Source organism: Rhinolophus sinicus, chromosome 1 (genome assembly GCF_057876585.1).
Source record: "Rhinolophus sinicus isolate RSI-liver-muscle chromosome 1, RSI-T2T, whole genome shotgun sequence".
NCBI lineage: Eukaryota > Metazoa > Chordata > Mammalia > Chiroptera > Rhinolophidae > Rhinolophus > Rhinolophus sinicus.
The window spans coordinates 26326502-26347442 of record NC_142501.1 but is presented as its reverse complement, the minus strand read 5'-3'; the positions used below and the strand labels follow the sequence as shown (position 1 = coordinate 26347442).

The 20941-nt window shown below is 35.0% G+C and overlaps 1 protein-coding gene and 1 pseudogene across 2 annotated transcripts in view; both read left to right on the top strand.

The window, feature by feature from the left end:
- The window catches only part of LOC141570143 (C-type lectin domain family 4 member A-like), a 72055-nt gene that overhangs the window by 26538 nt on the left and 24576 nt on the right, over positions 1-20941 (top strand). The gene's annotated exons all lie outside the window — the stretch shown is intronic.
- Positions 1068-19435, top strand: LOC141570144 (C-type lectin domain family 6 member A-like; annotated as a pseudogene). Its single transcript, XR_016018425.1, has 6 exons — positions 1068-1249; positions 3050-3204; positions 4662-4762; positions 8666-8817; positions 16089-16208; positions 17328-19435. The product of XR_016018425.1 is annotated as a C-type lectin domain family 6 member A-like (transcript).

The window sequence follows — 20941 nt, the reverse complement described above, 5'->3', positions numbered from 1 at the left end:
TATTGAACAGGAGTGGTAAAAGAGGACATCTTTACTTTGTTCCCAGTCTAAAGGAAAAGCACCCAATCTCTCACCATTAACTATGATGGTAACTGTTTGTTTTGTAAATGTTATTTAAGTTGAAGTTTCCACTCTGCTCTCAGTTTGCTGAGAGTTTTTATCATGAATGTGTGTTGCGTTTTTTTTCAAATGCTTTTTACTGGATCTTTGATATGATTATATGGTGTTTCTTCTTTTGTCTGTTGATGTGATGGAATACAGTAATTGATTTTCAAATGTTGGACCAGGCTTCCATACTTGAAATAAATTCCACCTGGCTCTGTGATCTATGATTCGTTTCATACATTGTTGGATTCAATTTGCTAATATTTTGTTGAGGAGTTTTACATCTATGTGTATAAAAAATATTTGTAGTTTTCCTTTTGTGTAATGTGTTTGTCTGGTGTTGGTATGAGGGTAACGCTGGCCTCATAGTATGAGTTAGGAACTGCTTCTTCTGCTTCTATTTTCTGAAAGAAATTGTGGAGAATTTATACCGTTTACTCCTTAAAAATTTGATAGAATTCAGCAGTGAAACTATCTGGGCCTGATGCTTTCTATTTTGGAAGGTTATTAATTGTTGACCCAAACTTATTCAGGTGATCTCTTTCTCTTTGTATGAGTTTTGGTAGATTGTGTCTTTGAAGAATTGTTTCATTTTATGCAAGTAATCACATTTGTGGGCATAGAGTTGTTCATAATATTCTTTTATTATTTTTTAATGTCTGAGGGTGTCATTAGTGATAACTAATTTTATAACTTCTCTTTCACTTCTGATATTAGTAATTTCTGTCTTCTTTCCTTTTTTCTTGGTTGGCCAGGCTAGGGAGTTACTTATTCTTTATATTATCAAAAAAATAAACTTTTGTTTTCATTGACTTTCTCTGTGGCTTTCCTGTTTTTAATTTCATTGATGTTTGTTTTCCTTTGTTTTTCCCTTTTTTCCGCCTCCTCCCCCCACTCCAGTTCAAGCTGTTGTTTCTCAGTCTAGTTGTGTACGACATAGCTCCCTGGCCTATGATGGTATTATGAGCTTTGCGCTCTTCTCAGTTGAAGCAGTCAGTCGCCTGTCATCCGTGGGCCACTCACAGCAGCTCTTGCCGGCTGCCGGCCGCTCACGAAGGTTGTCAGCCACTCATGCTGGCTGGCGGCCACTCACGCTGGCTGACGGCCACTCATGCGGGCCAACGGCTGCTCGTGGCAGCACATGGTAGCCCATGGCAGCACACAGCAGCCCGCAGCAACCCAAGGCAGCTCATGCCGGCCTCCTCTGCTCACTGCAATCCAGCTCCAGGGAGAGCCGTTGTTCACAATCTTAGGTGTGGAGGGGGTAGCTCATTGGCCCATGTGGGAATCGAACTGGAGAACTCGGCGTTAGGAGCACGGTGCTCCAACCAACTGAACCACTGGGCTGGCCCTGTTTTCATTTTTATTGTGCATTTTCTTCTGCTTACTTTGGATTTAATTTACTCTTTTGTAGCTTCCTGTTGTGGCCTCTTCTCTATATCCATAGTTATGGTGGTTCTGTTCAGCTAGTGTTCAGATGAATCTTGAGGTTGAGTGTTCTGTGATCCTGGAATGCAGTAAGTATAGTCCAGATTTTAGCTTTTCTAGTTTTGTAAAATAAAGGCTATGTAATTTGAGGGGGAAAAAGCCTATTGTGTTTCATATTCATATATCCATGGTAGATTTTTTTTTCTTGCATTCATGATTGCTCACTTGGGAATGTGGAGATGTTTTTGATGTTAATGAAGGTCTACATTCTAGGGACTTCATGTTAAGAAGGATCCTCAAACCCTTGTGTGATGACAAGGAATTCATGAAGCCCGCCTCTGATATTATACCACTTTAAGCTTTCCCTTGCCTAATTAGGGAGATTGTAAAATATTACTAACCTCTGCTTAATATTAGTATTGATACAATAAGAATATTTAATTACTTTGTAGAGAAATTCCAGGATCTTCCATTTTGCTATCATATTCCTGAACAATGTCCATGGGTCTGTATGTAATTTACTATATTAACATATTAACTAAACCATATCTATTTAATCAGACTTTTGTTCACTTCCTAGGACACTTAATCCATTACTTGGATTAAGCCTTACGTAAAATCCAATGAAAAGGTTGGCTAGGGAGCACTTAATTAAGTCCTACAAATACATTTCTTTTAGGGCATATAAAATTTTCTATTTTTCATGAGTAGGAATCAGAGAGAAATTCATGTCAGAACTGAACAAATGATTTGAACATCCTTGACAAAGTTTTCATGAACAGTTTTGGATATGCTTCTCAATTTCCTCTTTTATTTTTATTTTTTGATATTTTAACATCACTGGAGACCTTAAACCACGACTTCGTTCTTTGAGGTACATTTTACATTGGAAGTCTCTTAGCCTCATCAGAGTGTTTTACTTTTTGTTTCTGGTCTTTGACCTATTTGAATGAAGCCAGGTCTCTGGGTAACATCTTCAGAGAGAGAGACAGACACAACAGGCTCCTGGACTCTCTAAACATGATGGTACATGAAGGGCAACCTCACAGTAGAGGTAAGTGTTCCTTTTCTTACTTTTGGAGAGAGAAAGTTAGAAGTGTATGAAGAGATGACGAGTCATCTGGGGAGAAGCGATAGACAACGGACAGATTGAAGGGATCTCTATCCCTGGACCACTACAGCAGTCATGAGAAGTGAAAAGAAAGAATAATTCCTCAGAGCCAAAAGTACTTGAAAGGATAAGAAACGAAATATTAATACAGTGGCGTGAGAAGTGGGAGACAAAAGTGATGTTTTGAGAAAGATGGGGAATCCATGGGTGAATGTACTATTTAAGAAGAAAGAAGAAGGAAGTGGAAATTACAGTTGGTTGAACATGAGTTTTGCCAGGTTGTTTAGGAATTCAGAGCTACTACCTGTTCATTTATGCTGAGTGAGTTTCTAAGCTCTGCTATTGTTTTAGATTTGTAATTATCATAATCTGGGGTCTTTCATCTGGTTTCTTCATTGCTCTAAGCTTCTTAGGAACTCTGGCTTCCTGGCCCCCTGGTAACTGCATTTGTCTTGCTGCTCTGACAGAGAAAGCAGTATGGTGATCCCGCGTGAGGCTCTGGTCTGTTGCTGTGATTTCCATAGCTCTCCTCAGCACTTGTTTCATCGAGAGCTGTATGGGTAAGTTCTTCACTGAGTACCACTTCTCTTGATTCCTTTCCTCAACATGTCTATAAAGATTCCCTAGGGTATATTCTCCTTTACACCATTGGTATGTTAGCTTTTATTTGGAATGCCAAAAAATTTTTTGATTTCCTCTTCCTCCTCTTTTCTCCTCTTCCTCTGTCTTTTCATAATTGACTCTGCTTCCAGATATATTTCAGCTGATTTTATTAGCATGTTCCCAATCATGACCACACATATGAATATCTGTTAGTTGTAGCCTCTTCTAAGACACCGTTTTCCACTATATGGTTTACTAATGATCGCAAGTTCTCTAGTCACAAAAAGCCTCTTTTGAGAAGACAAGTATAATTGCTTTTGTAATCGTAATAGTTTAGAATAGGGTCTTTGATTTTCACCTGGCAGTCTGTTCCAATTGAAGAGAAAAAGTATTGAAATGAAATAATAGAGATGTAAAGGAATAAAATACTTCTTTCCTGCTCCCTTTGCTTCCAAATAAATATTTCAATTATATTTTGTGAGCAATACCAAAATTCTTTCGTCTTTAATCTGTAATTTGGTTCTCTATTCACTGATAAGGTGATTGCAATAGATATTGAACAATCTGGAATTAAGTGAAAGTGACTTCATATGTCAAATGGACCATGTTTAAAGTTCTCTTGAGATATAAATAAATCTCATCGTCTTTACTAAAACACAGATAATTATCACCAAAGTTAGAATCTGCTTCACTTCTCATGGTCAAATGCAAGAGAGAAGGTTTAAGAATAGTTATTTCATTAATCAAGAGGAAGCAGATATTTAGGACCCCAAGTCATAGGCTAAGAGAAAAGTAGAAAGGTTTGGCAGTACTGAGCTTCAGTCATAGCAGGACAAGACAGAAATGAGTAAAGAATCAAATTAGGACCTGAGAGAGAACAGGTCTTGCTCAATGTGCACACCTTTGAACATAAAAGTTAATGTTTATTTGTGATATTTAAAATGTCTAAATGTTTAAAGGCTCCCCTTGGATTCTCTTTACCCATATGTTTATCTGTAGCTATCAGCAGTCAGAAAATTTTAAAAGTATCAAAATAATCTGTATGCTTGCTTCATGATCAAAATTAATGAGAAGCGTATAACCAGAGGATCAACAAATATCTATGGATTATTTTGTAACAATCACTGTTCTAGGTGTTTATAATTAATTGATGTGGAAAAGAGATAGAATCTCTGCTCTAGAATATAGAGCTGAAATTTCAAAGAAGAAAGAGAAAAAAAAGGTGCAGACTTATAAACAAACAAGATAAATTAATACAAACAAGAAGTAAGTCAACATGGTCTTGATTGGGCTTGCATAGACAGAAAAGAAAATGGTAGCATTTGGAGGAAAGCCTGTTTGGCACAGATTTATAGAGCATAAGGTTTTATAGAAAAAGAATGGATGGATGCTAATTCTTCTTCTTCCTCCACAGTGACTTATCATTTTACATATGGCAAAGCTGACGAAAGGCTGTCTGAACTATGTACATATCATTCAAGTCTAATCTGCTTCAGTGGGGAGATAGGGTCACAGGTAAAGTATTACAATTTGTAATCAGATTTTCTCTTTTCTCAGAGAGAGAGAGGTCAGGGTGAAGCTCAAGTTCGGGTTGTTCTATTTTTATTTATTTATTTATTTATTTTTTTTTGGTATAGTCTCTGCTTGGATATCTTTAAGATATCTCTGAACTTACATTGTCATATCAGGCTCTAGATTTGCCATCAAAACTATTCCTCCCTAGACTTCTTGATCTCAATAACTGCTACCAACATACACCATGTAATTTGCTCAAGCCAACCCTGGAAGTTATTCATAAAAGTTCTGTTTTCAAATGATCCTCACTCTTATCATTTGGATAAAATTCTTTTTTTGTTATCTAAGTTTCCTGGTTAATAACACCCATCTGTATTCCAAATATCAGCTCTATTATTGGTCAGTTTGGATGTTGGAACATGGCTCATGATGAGACTGCCCTCACTTCAAAGTATAGACCTGGTACATTTGAATGTGGAAAGTTGGGAGAGTTGAAGTCAGAATCATAATCTGCCTTCAATTCTGTCTAGTTAAATATGCCAAAGAAAGGAAAAGAGCATGTTTGTAGTGGTCTTTATGGTTTTACTCCTTCCAAGTAAAGAAATCCAAATAGATCTCAGATTCTTGCTATTTCAAGAACTAAATAATTCACTCCTCTGTTTTTATGGAGAAATCTATGAGAGTAAGGAGGGGACAGAAGTTTCTCTGTATTTCTGTGAGATGTTGGAATTTTTTCTTTTTGGTGTTTGGCAAGAATATAGTGCTTGAGGGTGGTGAGCAATGATTCTCTTTACTCTCTCTGGCCTATGCTTTCTTGTCACAGTGGGGATTTTTTGTCAAACAATTGTGGAGCTGGCTCTTCTGGGGAGAAAAAAATAATTCCATCAGTGTCATCTCCCTCCCACATTTTGGAGCCACTCCTATAACAACAACTGAAGTTTTAAACAATACCCACCTGGAAGCAGCAATGGGTACTTTTAGCCTTTGCCTTCAGAATGCTCTGAAATGAACGTGACAGAGATGGATATTAATTAAATGAACTTCACATTCATTTGGTATAAGAGCCTGCAAATTTACTCTCTACATACATCCAACCTAATGTAATCGTCAACCAGGATGTTCAATACAACTGATTCAAGTTACAGATAAGCTTATATCAGAAAATTATTTTATATAACACCATATCAGCAAATAAAAGTGCTTAGATTTTAACAATATCCTTTCAAATTATTATGCCAACGAAAAGGAAAAAATAAAAGTCCAAATACAAAATTTCCATTTTAATTAAAGTTTAAAAATAATTGAAATCCACATTGTATCTTCCCCAATTTATTTCCCACTCAGTCCAGGTTAGAGTGTTGAGACATTTAGAAGCATGAGTAAAGTAACAGTTTCTTCAATAAGCCTGCACTCTGCTTACACTATTTCGCTTGCCAACCCCCCTGAAAGATTTTGAAAAACTATACACCCCTTACATAATTTAATTTGACATCTAAAAGTTTTCATCATGTAATAGAAGCAAAAGCTTTAATTTCTGGAATATTGTAAATATTAACATATAAAAGCAAAACTGTTACATCTATTCTTAAAACGTATCTACTGGTTTTTAAATACTATCGTGCATACAAAAAAAAAAGGAAAAGAAAAACGTATTATTTAACAGTCACATGTTTTATATCATTCTTTTTCCCCCTTGGACTAATATTTGCATAACACTTCCCCCATTTGCCAAAATGCCAATAATAAAGTAAAAAGAATATGTCTAACATTTTTATTTCCTATAGAACATTAAGTTTTAAGTGTTATAAAATTTATTCTAGATTGACTTATTATGATTATTATCAGAATACAATATTCAAAACATTACAAATTTATTATAAATTGTTATACATTATTATTTTGTTGATAAATTATTACTAATAAACTATTGGAAACCCATCTGTTAAGGACATGAATGGGACTTTTAAAAGAAATGTAATCACATACTGTTGAATAATATTATTTCTAGATTGAGATAGAATTCAACAGCAATTCTAATCTTATATCTTACTTTAGCAACGCAATCTGATAAATTTTACTTATCAAAATAGATAGCAATAAAAAGTGCTCTGTTAGAATGTCACCCAATATTTTTAGAGTTATTTGCCAAAAATCAGTGTTCTAATATCAAAAATTATTTGTAATGATCTGTTAACTGAGAATTGGATTAGGTGATTCTTCAGTGTTGTTGAATATAAGTAATAAGAAATAGAACAACTTGCAAAAACTTTGCTATTTCTCAGTCAATAGTCATTTGCTTTCTCAATTTGTGGGAATTATACCAAAACAGGATTTTCTAAGTCTTATCAAATGAATATTAATTATATACACTTCTTTTTACCCTTACAAAGCACTTTGATCAGTTTATGATTCTCAGACAATTGGCAAAATAAAATATTATTAATGTCAGCATATCTTTTTGACAAATGCTTCTGTTCATCACAGCTATCAATATTTTTGTCAACCTTGGAGTTGGAGGTTTATCATATCCAACATATGAAAAATGTTTGCCATATATAACTTAATTGGCTTTTAAAATTGAAATAATATGTTAATACGCACTTTGAGTAGTATTATGAAAAGCAATCTTTAATAATGAACAGAATGCATAATTAAGATAGATTTCTAAGAGAGGCCAGTGTTAAAATGGTATAGATATGGCCTATCTATTTTATTTATATTATAATATTATAGAAGGAAGAATAATTCTATCGATTGTTTCTAATCATTTAATATGTAATGATGTAATAGCATTTAAAAATGGCTAAAACAGAGCTACATACAACAACATGAATGAATCTTAGCGGTGTGGAATGAAAAATGAAGCCCAGAAGACCATATACACATATATTATACTTCTAAAACATTTAAAACTCAACAACTCAAAACAACTTATTATTTAGTTGTACATATATCTGTGCTAAAATGACATATAAACATATATATGTATTGACATATAAATATATATATATATATATATATATATATATATATATATATATATATATATATATATATATAACCAAAATGTGTTATTGATTATAAATATGGTTAACTAAATATTTTTTTTAATTATAGGAGAGTGGTAAATTTGTGTTACTAAGGGGAAAGGAGAGAACTGACCATTTTTAAAACTCTTACATGTTTGATACTGGTTTAAAACTTAGTAGTAGGTAACATTTATGAGCCATAATTTCATCTTAAGCACCTTTTAAAGTGCCTTTCACATATTATGGGATTACGTTACCCTTTGAGGTTGGTACATCTATAAAATTATTTCCATTTTATAGATGAAATAAGTGAGACTCAAGGAGGTTATATAATTTCCCCAAAGGCATACATAATAAATGGTGCAGCCAGAATTATAAGGCATAATTCTCATTCTCATAACCACCTTGTGGAGAATTATTATTTCTATTTTTAAAATCCTGAGGCTCTGTGGCTTGCCCAAGATTACTAAGCAGAACTGGCGTTCCAGATACACTTTTGTTAGTCATTTGTAACTCGTAGAACTTGGTGCTTCTAATATATAAGGGATATGAAGAACAGAAAAAAATGTTGATAGTCAAAAAATCCAGAAGAATTCTGCAGGTATACCTTAGTAAATATTGAGAACTTAATGTTAAATAATGTTTATTTAAAAGCAATTCTATGGCCCCAAATTATATAATTTAGGGGACAATAAATACATGAATTAAGAAGCCCAACTCTATACCTCAAAGTAATAAAAAATAATGATAATAAAAAAAGGAGCCCATCTCTGAAAAACAACCTCAGGTCCTTGGAATTTTATGTGTCTAGAACATACCTCTCTGATCTCATTTGTCTCATCTTGCATTCACCCTTCCTTTTCATGTAACACAGAAAAATTCTGGGGATGTTGCCCAAGTACTTGGAAGCCTTTTGGTTCCCACTGCTACCTCATTTCTCCTGAACAGAATTTTTGGACTAAGAATGAGCAGAACTGTGTTGGGATAGGGGCTCATTTGGTGGTGATCAGCACAAAAGCAGAGCAGGTACTTTTGTTCTCTTTCTTTTTCTTTTTAAATTTAATTGTAGGAAAAAAATAACACAAAATTTACCATCTTAACTGTTTTTAAGTGTATAGTTCAGTAATGTTAATTATATTCACATTGTTGCAAAAGGATCTCTACATACTTTTCATTTTGTAAAACTAAAACCATATCTATTGAACAACTACCCATTTTCCTCTCCCCCCAGCTCCTGGCAACTACCCTTCTATCTTCTGTTTCTTGATTTTGACCTCTTTAGGTACCTCATATAAGTAGAATCATACAGTATTTGTCCTTTTGTTATGTACCACATATTATTTATCCATTCATGCATTGCATTCATGCATTGATGGACATTTGGGGTGCTTCCAACTCTTGACTATTGTGAATAATGCTGCAGTGAACATGGGTGTGCAAATATCTATTTGAGATCCTGCTTTCAACTATTTAGGATATATACCCAGAAGTGGGAATGCTGGATCATATGGTAATTCTAATGTTATTTTTTGGGGGGGTGGGGAAGGAAGGGGAACAGGACTTTATGGGGGAACAGTGTGTCTTCTGGGACTTTTCCCAAGTCAAGTTGTTGTCCTTTCAGTCTTAGTTGTGGAGGGCGCAGCTCAGCTCCAGGTCCAGTTGCCATTGTTAGTTGTAGGGGGTGCAGCCCACCATCCCTTGCAGGAGTGGAACCCGCAACCTTGTGGTTGACAGCCTGCACTCCAACCAACGGAGACCTCTGGCCACCCAGGAGCTGAGTGGCAGCTCATTGAATTCATTCTAGTTGCGGAGAGCGCAGCTTGCTGGCCCAGGTGGGAATTGAACCGGCAGCCCATTGCCCAGAGCTCGTGCTCTAAACAACTGAGTCACCCGTCCGCCCCTAATTTTAATTTTTTGAGGAACCATCGTTCGGGGCTGCAATAGTTTACACTCGTACAAAAAGTGCACATGGTATGATTTCAATCTTCTTAAATTTGCTGAGATATTTTGTGACCTATCATATGATTTTCCTTCAGATGTGGTAGCATTTGCTTAATGTATTTAGATGCTTCAATATTGGGTGCATGCATATTTATGTTTATTATATCTTCATGCTAAATTGACCCCTTTATCATTATATAATGACACTCTTTGTCTCTTGTTATAGTTTTTAGCTAAAGTCTTTTTTTTTTTTTTTTGGTCTGATATAAGTATAGCTACTCCTGATATCTTTTGGTTTCCACTTGCATGGAATATCTTTTTTTATCCCTTCACTTTCAGTGTGTCCTTAAAGCTGAAGTGAGTCTCTTGTAGGCAGCATATAGTTGTGTGTTTGTTTGTTTTTTAATCTAGCCAGCCACTCTATATCTTGGCTGGATAATTCGATTCTTTTACATTTAGGGTAATTATTGATAGGTAAGGACTTACTAATGCCATCTGAGTAACTGTTTTTGACTGGTTTGTTCCTTCCTTCCTCTCCTGCTGACTTCTTTTGTGAATTGATTATTTTCCATAGAGTTATGCTTTGATTTCTTTCTCGTTATCATTTGTGAATCTACTGTAGCTTTCTGCTTTGTGGTTACCAGAGGTTTACAGAAAGCACCTTACAGATACAAGTCTATTTTAAGCTGATAACAACTTAACTTCCATCACAACGAAGAGTCTACTTTTTACTTCCCTGAATTTATGTTTTTGCTGTTACATTTTGCAAAACTCTCTTTATATTGTGTATCCATTAATAAATTCTGTAGCTATGTTATTTTTTATACTCTTGTCCATTAACTTTTATATTAAAATTAAGTGGTTAACAAGCCACCATGTTACAGTATTAAAGTATTCTGAATCTAACTATATACTTATCTTTATCAGTGCATTATTAATTTTCATATGTTTTTATGTTACTAATTAGTATCTTTTTATTTCAGATTGAAATACTTCTTTCAGCATTTCTTGTAAGGTAGATCTAGTGGTGATGAATTCCTACAGCTTTTGTTTGTCTGGGAACATTTTTATCTCTACTTCATTTCTGAAAAAAATTTCTGGGTAAAGTATTCTTGGTTAACAGGTTTTTCTTTCATCATTTTGAATACATCTAACATGTTGGGTTTCTGCCAAGAAATCTGCTGTTAGCCTTTAGGGGGTTGTATTATAAGTGTAAGCTTTTTTTTCTCTTTTGCTTTTAAGAGTTTTTTCTTAGTCTTTGATTTTTTACAGTTTTATTGTAATGTATGTTGAATAGGATCTCTTTAAGTTGGGTTTGTTTGGTGAATCATGAGCTGTCTGAACTTGGGTATCCAAATCTCACCCAAGGTTTGGAAGTTCTCAGCTGTTATTTCTTTAAATAAGCTTTCTGCCTCCTTACCCCTCTTGAACTCCAATAATACACAGATTGGGTTCTCTTGATGGTATCCTATAGATCTTATATGCCTTTTTTCAGTCTCTTCCTTTTGTTTCTTTTTGCTCCTATGAGAATAATTTTAATTGAGTCATCTTTATGCTCACTTATTCTTTCATCTGCTTGGTCAAGCAATTTTGAAGATTTCTATTGAATTCTTCAGTTCTGCCATTGGATTCAACAGCTCTGAAATTTCTGTTTGTTTCTTTGTTTTCTATATCTTTGTTGAATCATTTTTGTTTTCTTTTTAAGGATTTTATTGGGGAAGGGGAACAGGACTTTATTGGGGAACACTGTGTTCTTCCAGGCCTTTTTTTTTTCCAAGTCAAGTTGTTGTCCTTTCAATCTCAGTTGTGGAGGGTGCTGTTCAGCTTCAAGTTGTTGTTCTTTCAGTCTTAGTTGTAGAGGGCACAGCTCAGCTCCAGGTACAGTTGCCGTTGCTAGTTGCAGGGGGCACAGCCCACCATCCCTTGCGGGAGTCGAACCGGCAACCTTGTGGTTGAGAGGATGTGCTCCAACCAACTGAGCCATCCGGGAGGCAGCTCAGCTCAAGGTGCCGTGTTCAACCTTAGTTGCAGAGGCAGATCCCACCATCCCTTGCAGGACTCGAGGAGTTGAACTGGCAACCTTGTGGTTGAGAGCCCACTGGCCCATGTGGGAATCAAACCAGCAGCCTTCGGAGTTAGGAGCATGGAGCTCTAACCGCCTGAGCCACCGGGCCGACCCTGTTGAATCATTTTGATTTTATATTGTTTTTCTGATATCACTGAGTTGTTTATCTGTGTTCTCTTATAGCTCTGTGGGCATCTTTAGAACAATCATTTTGAATTCTTTGGATCTCCATTTCTTTCTTACTGGAGGTTTGCTGTATCCCTTTGGTGGAGTCCCTTCCCCCTGATTCTTTGTGATCCCTGTAGTCTTGCATAGGTGTCTGTGTATTTGAAGAAGCAATCATCTCTTCCAGACTTTAGGGACTGACTTCAGCAAGAGAAGACTTTCACCTGTGGGTGGGGGCATACTGGAGTGTGTTGCAACCACAGGTCTAGTGGTGCAGGACACGAAATGTGGGGGTTTGTGGCAGCAGAGGGTACAAGAAGGTAATTTCTTCTTAGCTCAGGCCATTGGGATTCACAGCATCAACAACTGTATAGTCCTTGGTCAGCTCTGCAGAGACTATTGCTGTCCTAATGCTTTCCTCAGTGGTTTTCTCAGGTCCATTGGCTAGGGAGTAAGGCCAGCAGTGATGGTGGGCGGGAGCTGGCGGTGTGCACACACTTGGCTGTAGGGGCCATCTGCAGTTACCTGTGTAGTGGTAGGGGGTGGTTGCAGACATACACATAATGGTGGGGGCCAGGGCAGGCAGTCACTCCCAGTACTCCCAGTGAGGCAAGACAGAAGCCAGAACATTGGAAATATTTTTCACTCTTCTCTTTCCTTCCCAAGGAAGAATCTGTGAATTGGGCATTTTCTCCCAGCTTCTTTGTGCTGTTCCATTAAGTAGGGGAGTTTTGGTGAGTAAATGCAGCAAGCTTTCCTACCTACTTTGATGCAGATTTTCTAGGTTTGCATTTGCCTTGGGTGTTGCAGCCTATTGACTGGTTTCTTGAATACCCATAAAAATAATTAGGTCTGTATACTGTTGTTAAATTGGTGTATCTGTGGGGAAATGAAGGCCTGGGCCTTTTTATTGCACCATCTGGCTGATGTCAGCAGAGCATGTACTTTTTTTTCAAAAGAAAATAAATATTTATTTTACATAGTAAAAAATGAGATTAATATCAATCTTTCTATATTGTCTACATCCATAACTGAGAAATAAGATCCATATTGACCTTCCATTTTCTTTTGGTTGATGAATGGCATATGTGTAGTGAAACCTGATTCTACAGAATTCTGTTGACTTTTCCAAACAAGAAGTTAACAGTTTCTGTTTCAAAATTCTGTTTCTACTATACTCAGATTCTCAAAGAAATGTTGACATTTAACCATACAATAAACAACCAGTTTGTATTGTTTGTTGAAATGAAAGCCAAATATTCTTAAGGGCAAATCAGCTCTAAACTGGAAAATAAATGATCAGGTCTGATTTATAAAATGAAATATGTCAAATGTAATATTACAGTAGCAAGGTTTATATTTTCCAAAAAAATGTTTTTCACAAAAATTTGTGAAAATTCTTTATAAAGCTCACCTTAATATTCAAATTTTCACTTATTTTTCTTGTATCTACTAGACATACAGTTCTCAGTTGACAAAATAAAAGATTTCAATGTAGTAAGACTCAATCCAACCTTTTACTTTAAATATACCTGTATGTCAAGCATCTAGTAGACATAAACATCTCAAAAAAGTCATCTATATTTGAAGAATGTCTGTTTTGACAGTGTTAATTTGTATTATAGTGAAACAAAAGTAAAAATGATGCCCACATAGAATATTGCAAGTAGCATCCTCAGCATTTAGTAAAGCTTAGTAGAAAGTGTTGACTGGGTTTTTAATTTTTTTTCAGTATTTTTTTAAGGATCTATTATGAAGTTCTCTGTTTTCTCTAGAGTTCTCCGTAGCATATTTTTATACACAAACCAATGGAATAATTCGTAATTTGACTCTAGGGACCATTGCAAAATTCAGAGTCCTAAAAAAGAAAACTTAGAAATTGCATTCAAATTGCTTTCTTTGTGTTATTTTCTCTTGTTTCTTTCTCCAGCTTCTAAAATAGGTATTACTTACGTAAAATTACTAATATACTATTTCAAAACTGCAGGAACACATTCACTATGTTTCTAAAAGCATCGACTTTATTTGAAAAATCACATCAAGTTTGAATCTCAGTAAACAAAGTCATGTTTTTATTAGATGTTGATTTTTACAAAGAGCCCAGACTTACATACATCAATGGTAAATAAAGTAATTTAAGTAAAAGTTGTTTGCTTTTAATAATAAAGTACTTTAGAACTAAAGTACAATGTATATATCTTCTGGGTAAGTGGTTTAGGCCATAGTGTTGACCTTTTTCTGGTCTTCTTTTTAGAAGTCTTCAAAATTAGTATTTTTAAAAAATTGCTCCTTTTATCACTGGAGTAGAGGCATAGAAAAACTTTCTCTGCCTAGATTAATGTGTTCACTCAATATGTACCTAAGCTGAAACAAAAATTCAAATGTCTGAGAGATAGTGGCATTTGTGATTGTGTTGTTTTAAACAAAGCAAATCACTAAGATTGTTTTAACAAAAACTCAATAATACCACTCTTGGGCAGTGAGTACCAACTGATTTTATAATAGTAAATTAAAAGTCTGAGTTCTTTGCAAAGGATGCCATTTTAAACTTACTTGCCATTCTAGTTCCCTAACTACACAAGCCTATTTCATTGGAGCAAGCAACTTAGAAATATGATTAATTCCATTACAGGTGTGTAGTTAAACATATGCAGTTAAAGGAACTTGTCAACTGAAGGCATCTTATGCTTTTTTGTGGGAGGTCGTCTGTTCTGATAGCTGAAATGTGCAATGAAATGATACATTTAGGAGCCTGGAAAACCTGTGGTTCAGTATGTAGAAATTTCATCTGCAAAAGATTGGGGATGTTATAATTATTGTAGATATTTGCAATGTCTGACATATTATAAACATTACTTGCAACTACTTTTTAATCACAAAAACATCACATCAAAAAGGTACATACTCTTGTTAACTAAAATTAATTAGAGCATTTGGGAAATAGAGAGAAATTATTTCTCTCTCTTCTTTTAAAATTCTTCAATATCAAGCTACAAATATACTTAAGCTGATATGTTAATATCAAAAAAACGGATAGGTGTTTGCTTTTTTCCCCCTCAGTGTAGCATTGTTTATTTTTATTTATTTATTTAATTTTTTAAATTAAAGTTTATTGGGGTGAGAATTGTTCGTAAAGTTACACAGATTCCAGGTGTAAAATTCTGTGTTACATCATCTATAAATCCCATTGTGTGTTCACCACCCAGAGTCAGTTCTCCTTCTATCACCATGTATTTGATCCCCTTTACCCTCATCTACCAGACCCTGTCCCCCGTAGCCTCTGGTAACCACTAAACTATTGTCTGTGTCTATGAATTTTTGTTTCTCATTTGTTTGTCTTGTTCTTTTAAAATCACTGAAATACATAAAATGCCTTGGCAAATATTCCATGACAAGCCGGGTACCTCTATAAACAGAAATGAATGCCTGGGAAATTTATGTATTGTATGACACCCTTGGCTAAGGAGCATCCTCCTTGCCCTGGAATATTTGCTTTATGTCTGATAATCTCAGGACAACACACAGGAAATTCTTAAGCCTGCGTGTCCAATTCAAAATTAATTACACTTTATTTCAATAAAATTACCTACAGGAAAACAATCTATATAGCTCAAAGAGGTAATATAAAAACCCTGGTGGGAAAATGAGACTAATAATTTTTAAAGAAATAATCACTACAGTTAACATCTACTAAGCATTGGTTTATGTTTACCTTTTACAAATAATTTACTACTTCTTAGAGAGGCACTACTTAGGAGAATAGAGAAAGAAATTTGAATTTTGATAACCCAAATACAATTTCACTGATAAACAATGAGCAATAAGATGGAACACATCTGAACTTATAAAATTAAAAAAAAAATGATTGAAAGCACAAAAACTGACATGTACATTTAAAAAAGAGTTCTGTCTTTTGGTTAAAAAAAATCAATAATTTCTGCCTGAGATTGGATTCATGGGTTATAACTCCCTCCTTCCTATAGTGATGTTGGTGCTTTTGGCCCATTCTGTTTTCCAATGTGCTGTCATGAGACTGTTCCTCACATTTTGCATTTTCTTTAGAGCTATAAGAACACTTCTCTGTTCAAGCTGGAAATTTCAGTCTATGACTTTTTTCTTTATGTAGAATTTCATTGTCCAGCAGCTGAATGCATCTTTTTTTTTTTTTTTGGGGGGGACTCTCAGATCCACAAAGGAATGACAATTGGCAATGGATTGATCAGACACCTTACAAGGAAAATGTCAGGTGAGTGCAGACTCAGATTAATGAACCATATATAGGGCTTTGCTTACATAGAAATGTAGGGAAATTTTGTTAGCAGTAACTATTAATGCTAATACTAACTATTATACATATAACAGATTCTAACCATTATTAAATTCTTACTAAGGGCATGCATTATCACATTTAATCTTCATGAAAACTTATTCTTCAGAACTAATTTTACTGATGAAAAATGGAATAACTTTTCCAAGCTCAATAACTAGTAAGATGAGAAACTGGGTCTCAATGCCATGTCTGTCTAACTCCAAAGATGGTGTTCTTAATCATTACAGTTTGCTGCGTCTAAACATGTAGATACTTTAATTAATGTTTTCCCAATTAATAAGATTTAAAATATCTGGAAACTATGTTCAATTTAGTAGGATAGTTATATAATAATACTATTTATTTGTGGCTTTGAAAAAAACCCAGATTTAACTATACATTATTTCATTTGATTCTCATACAATCTTGTAGTTATTTGGGGACGAGATTATGATTCCTATTTTTATAAATAAAGAGAAGATTAAGGTATGTGCTTGAGATCAAAATGAGTCAGTAACAAAACCAGGTCTCTTAATTTCAAAAACAAGGTCTATCTCCCACCACTTCACTCCTGCCACAGATTGTATTTCTTAGAAGTAGAGTAACTTCTTATGTCCAGACTCAAACATCCTGACACTTGTTTAGGGTATCTACATGAGAATAGAGGAATTTGGGAAGGTGATAAGAGTATACAAATGAAGGAAGCAGCCTCTTTATTACATGCCACTAAAAAGGAATTATGAATTATTTAACAACTCATATCAGGATAAGGGCTCTGTGTAGAGGAGGAAGTGAAGATCAGATTGTAGGGAAAAGGTTCAGTGTTCCCCTATTTCATAAAAATTTTGCCAGGAGAATGTTAGGTGAGCAATTATAAAAGTGTGTTTTTGAGGTTTTGAGGTTTGGGGTTTTTGCAGAGGGCTGTAAGAGAAGAGGAGAGCAATCATTGGGATATTCTTTTACCCTGAGCCTCATTCTCTTCAATCCCAAACCTATGTACTTTATGATCACTATGCATTCATTGAAGAATTGTTTTTATTCTTTGTTTCTCTTTAGATTATGGCACCAGTGTGAGCCCATTTTTTCTGCAGAGGATTGAGCTTTAATAGTTTTCTGGGATCATGGAGGATGGGGCTTGAATGATGTTCTCTGTTACTCTAAAAAGAATTCAATATGTGAAATGAAGACTTATCTATGATCGGAACTCTATTTATCGACATCTTTAAAATTGAGACCTATCATAAAATGATAATTTCCTCTTGTAATTTATATGTAATTCACATCATAGCTGTGAATTATCCAGCTCCTTTTCTCCCTTCAATCACCCCCTTATAGTTTCCTTTTTTCCACTAATGATAGGGTGAGCTCTTCCTTCCTTATTTTTCGTTTTTCTTATTTCATTTGTTATGCATGATTTTCTTTACTTTCTTCATACTTCTTTTCACAAACATTCCTTGTGTCAGAAACGGTGTTATTTTGTCTATTAGAAGACTTATAAGTAGGTATCTATTAAAAATTATGACTGACCTTCCTCAAAATGCCATTGAGAAATCCTTTTGGTCAAGATGGTGATAGGATTGCAATCATCTGAAGACCTGGCAAGAGCTGAAGGATATACATCATGTCTCGCTCACATGGCTGCCAACTTGGTACTGGCTGTTGTTAGAAGGCCTCAGTTCTTCACCATAGGGAACTCTCCATAGGGTTTCTTGAGTGTTCTCACAATATCGTGGCTGGCTTCTACCAGGGCAAGTAATCTAAGAGAGTAAGTGAAAGCAGCGATGTCTTCTAGCCTTAGAAGTCAAACCCGGTAACTTCTGGTGCGTTCTATTGTTCACATAGACCAAACCTGATATACTAAAGAAGAGGATTACCCAAAGGCATGAACAGCAGAAGATGAAAATCACGGAGGGCCATCTTGTAGGCTGGCTACCATAGCAGGATTTCTTTGTTTTTCTTTTTATGGTAAGGCCATGAATTCTAGCCAGAATTGCAAATCCACACTATAATTCTTTTTCTAAATTAAAATTTATTTGGGAAGTTTCCTTTAAACAGATACAAAATATGTGTACCAAGAAGAAAAATAATTGAAAATTATTCTACACTGAAATTATGAACGTGTTTTCATCAAAACACTATAAAGAAAACCTTTAAAGGTTGAACTGGGAGAATATATTTCAAATACAACTAACACAGCATTAATACCAAGAATATATAAACAGTGGTCACAAATGAATTAGGAAGACAAAAAATGGGCAAAATATTTGAAAAGCATTTCAGAGAAGAGGAAATACATAATTCAACAAACATGTTTTATAGTGATGCTCAGCTTTACTCATAATTTGAGAACTACAAGTAAAGATCACAGTAATATACCATGTCATACCCATTTGCATGGCAAAAAATAAAAAACAGATAATACCAAGTATTGGAGGAGATATAGATAAATCGGATCTATTTGTTTGAAAGAGAATATTTTTTTTCATTTTTTCAGTTTATTTATTTTAATTGACTTTTTTTTAAATTTATTTTTCAATTATAGTTGACATACAATTTTATAACTATGTTTCAGGTGTACAACATAGTGATTAGACATTTGTATACCTTATGAAATGATCATCCTGATTAGTATCCATCTGGCACCATCCATAGTTGTTACAATATTATTAACTATATTCCTTATCTTATACTTTACATCACCATGATGATTTTTATAACTGACAATCTGTACTTCTTAACCCCTTTCACTTTTTTTGCCCATCCCCCAACTCCTTCTCATCTGGCGACCATCATTTTGTTCTCTGTATCTCTGAATTTGTTTCTGTTTTATATGTTCATTTATGTTGTTTTTCAGATTCTACATACAAGTGAAATCATATGGTATTTGTCTTGTTCTATCTGACTTATTTCACTTAGCCTGATATCCCCTAGGTCCATCCATGTTACCACAAATGGCAAGATTTCATTATTTTTTATGACTGAGTAATATTCTATTGTATTTATGTACCACATCTTTATTCATTTGTCTATCAATGGACACTTAAGTTGTTACTTCCATATCTTGGCTATTGTAAGTAGTACTGCAACGAACAATAGAGGGGTGCATATATCTTTTTGAATTAGTGTTTTGGATAAATAAATAGAAGTGGACTTGCTGGGTCATATGGCAGTTGTATTTTTAATTTTTTGAGGAACCTCCATACTGTTTTCCATGGTGGCTGCACCAATTTAAATGGGCTCTCTTATGCATAGTTGATTTGAATTTATATTGGTACAACCACATTAAAAAGTACATAAATCTATGTTGACAATAATATCAAGATAGTGTATTATGAATCTCAAATTATGATTAAAATATTTTTGTGCACCCACAGTTATCATTATGACATCACTTGCTTTAACTTCAGCCTTTGGCTTTAGTTATTTTCCTGATATTAAAATAGATATTACCAACTTGCTATACATTAGTATTATAAGGTATTTCCTTTTTCTTCATTTTTGACTTTTCTTGAGTCTTCTGTTTTAGATATGCTTCTTGTAAACAACATGTAGTTAAATTTTTAAAAAATTAATTTGGGGGGCCGGCCCGGTGGCTCAGGCAGTTAGAGTTCCGTGCTCCTATCTCCGAAGGCTGCCAGTTCAATTCCCACATGGGCCAGTGGGCTCCCAACCACAAGGTTGCCAGTTCAATTCCTCCAGTCCCGCAAGGGATGGTGGGCTCTGCCCCCTGCAACTAAGATTGAACACGGCACCTTGAGCTGAGCTGCCTCCCGGATGGCTCAGTTGTTGGTTGGAGAGTGGGCTCTCAACCACAAGGTTGCCAGGTCAATTCCTCGACTCCTGCAAGGGATGGTAGGCAGCGACCCCTGCAACTAAAATTGAACATGGCACCTTGAGCTGAGCTGCCGCTGAGCTCCCGGATGGCTCAGTTGGTTGGAGTATGTCCTCTCAACCACAAGGTTGCCGGTTCGACTCCCGCAAGGGATGGTGTGCTGTGCCCCCTGCAACTAGCAACGTCAACTGGACCTGGAGCTGAGCTGCGCCCTCCACAACTAAGGCTGAAAGAACAACAACTTGAAGCTGAACAGAACCCTCCACAACTAAGATTGAAAGGACAACAACTTGACTTGGAGGAAAGTCCTGAAAGTGCACACTGTTCCCCAATAAAGTCCTGTTCCCCTTCCCCAATAAAATCTTAAAAAAAAAAAATTAGTTTGGACAACCCAATTTTTAGGTGGCAAATTTAATGCGTTTGCATTTATGACAATTTTTCATACGGTGTTTCCCCAAAAATAAGACCTAGCCAGACAATAAGCATCTTTTGGAGCAAAAATCAATATAAGACCCAGTATTACATTATATTATATTTATTATATTATATTATATTGTATTATATTATATTATATTACACTGGGTCTTATATTAAAATTATTATTGTATATGTAGTATATATATATATTATATATATAATATGTATACTATATAATATATATAATATATATAAAATTATATTATAGACTGGGCCTTATATTAATTTTTGCTCCAAAAGTGGCATTAGAGCTGATTGTCAGGCTAAGTCTTATTTTTGGGGAAATGGTATACATGGTTTTAAATCTATCATCTTACTATGTGGTTTCCATATTCCCCATCATGTTCTATGTTCCTTCCCA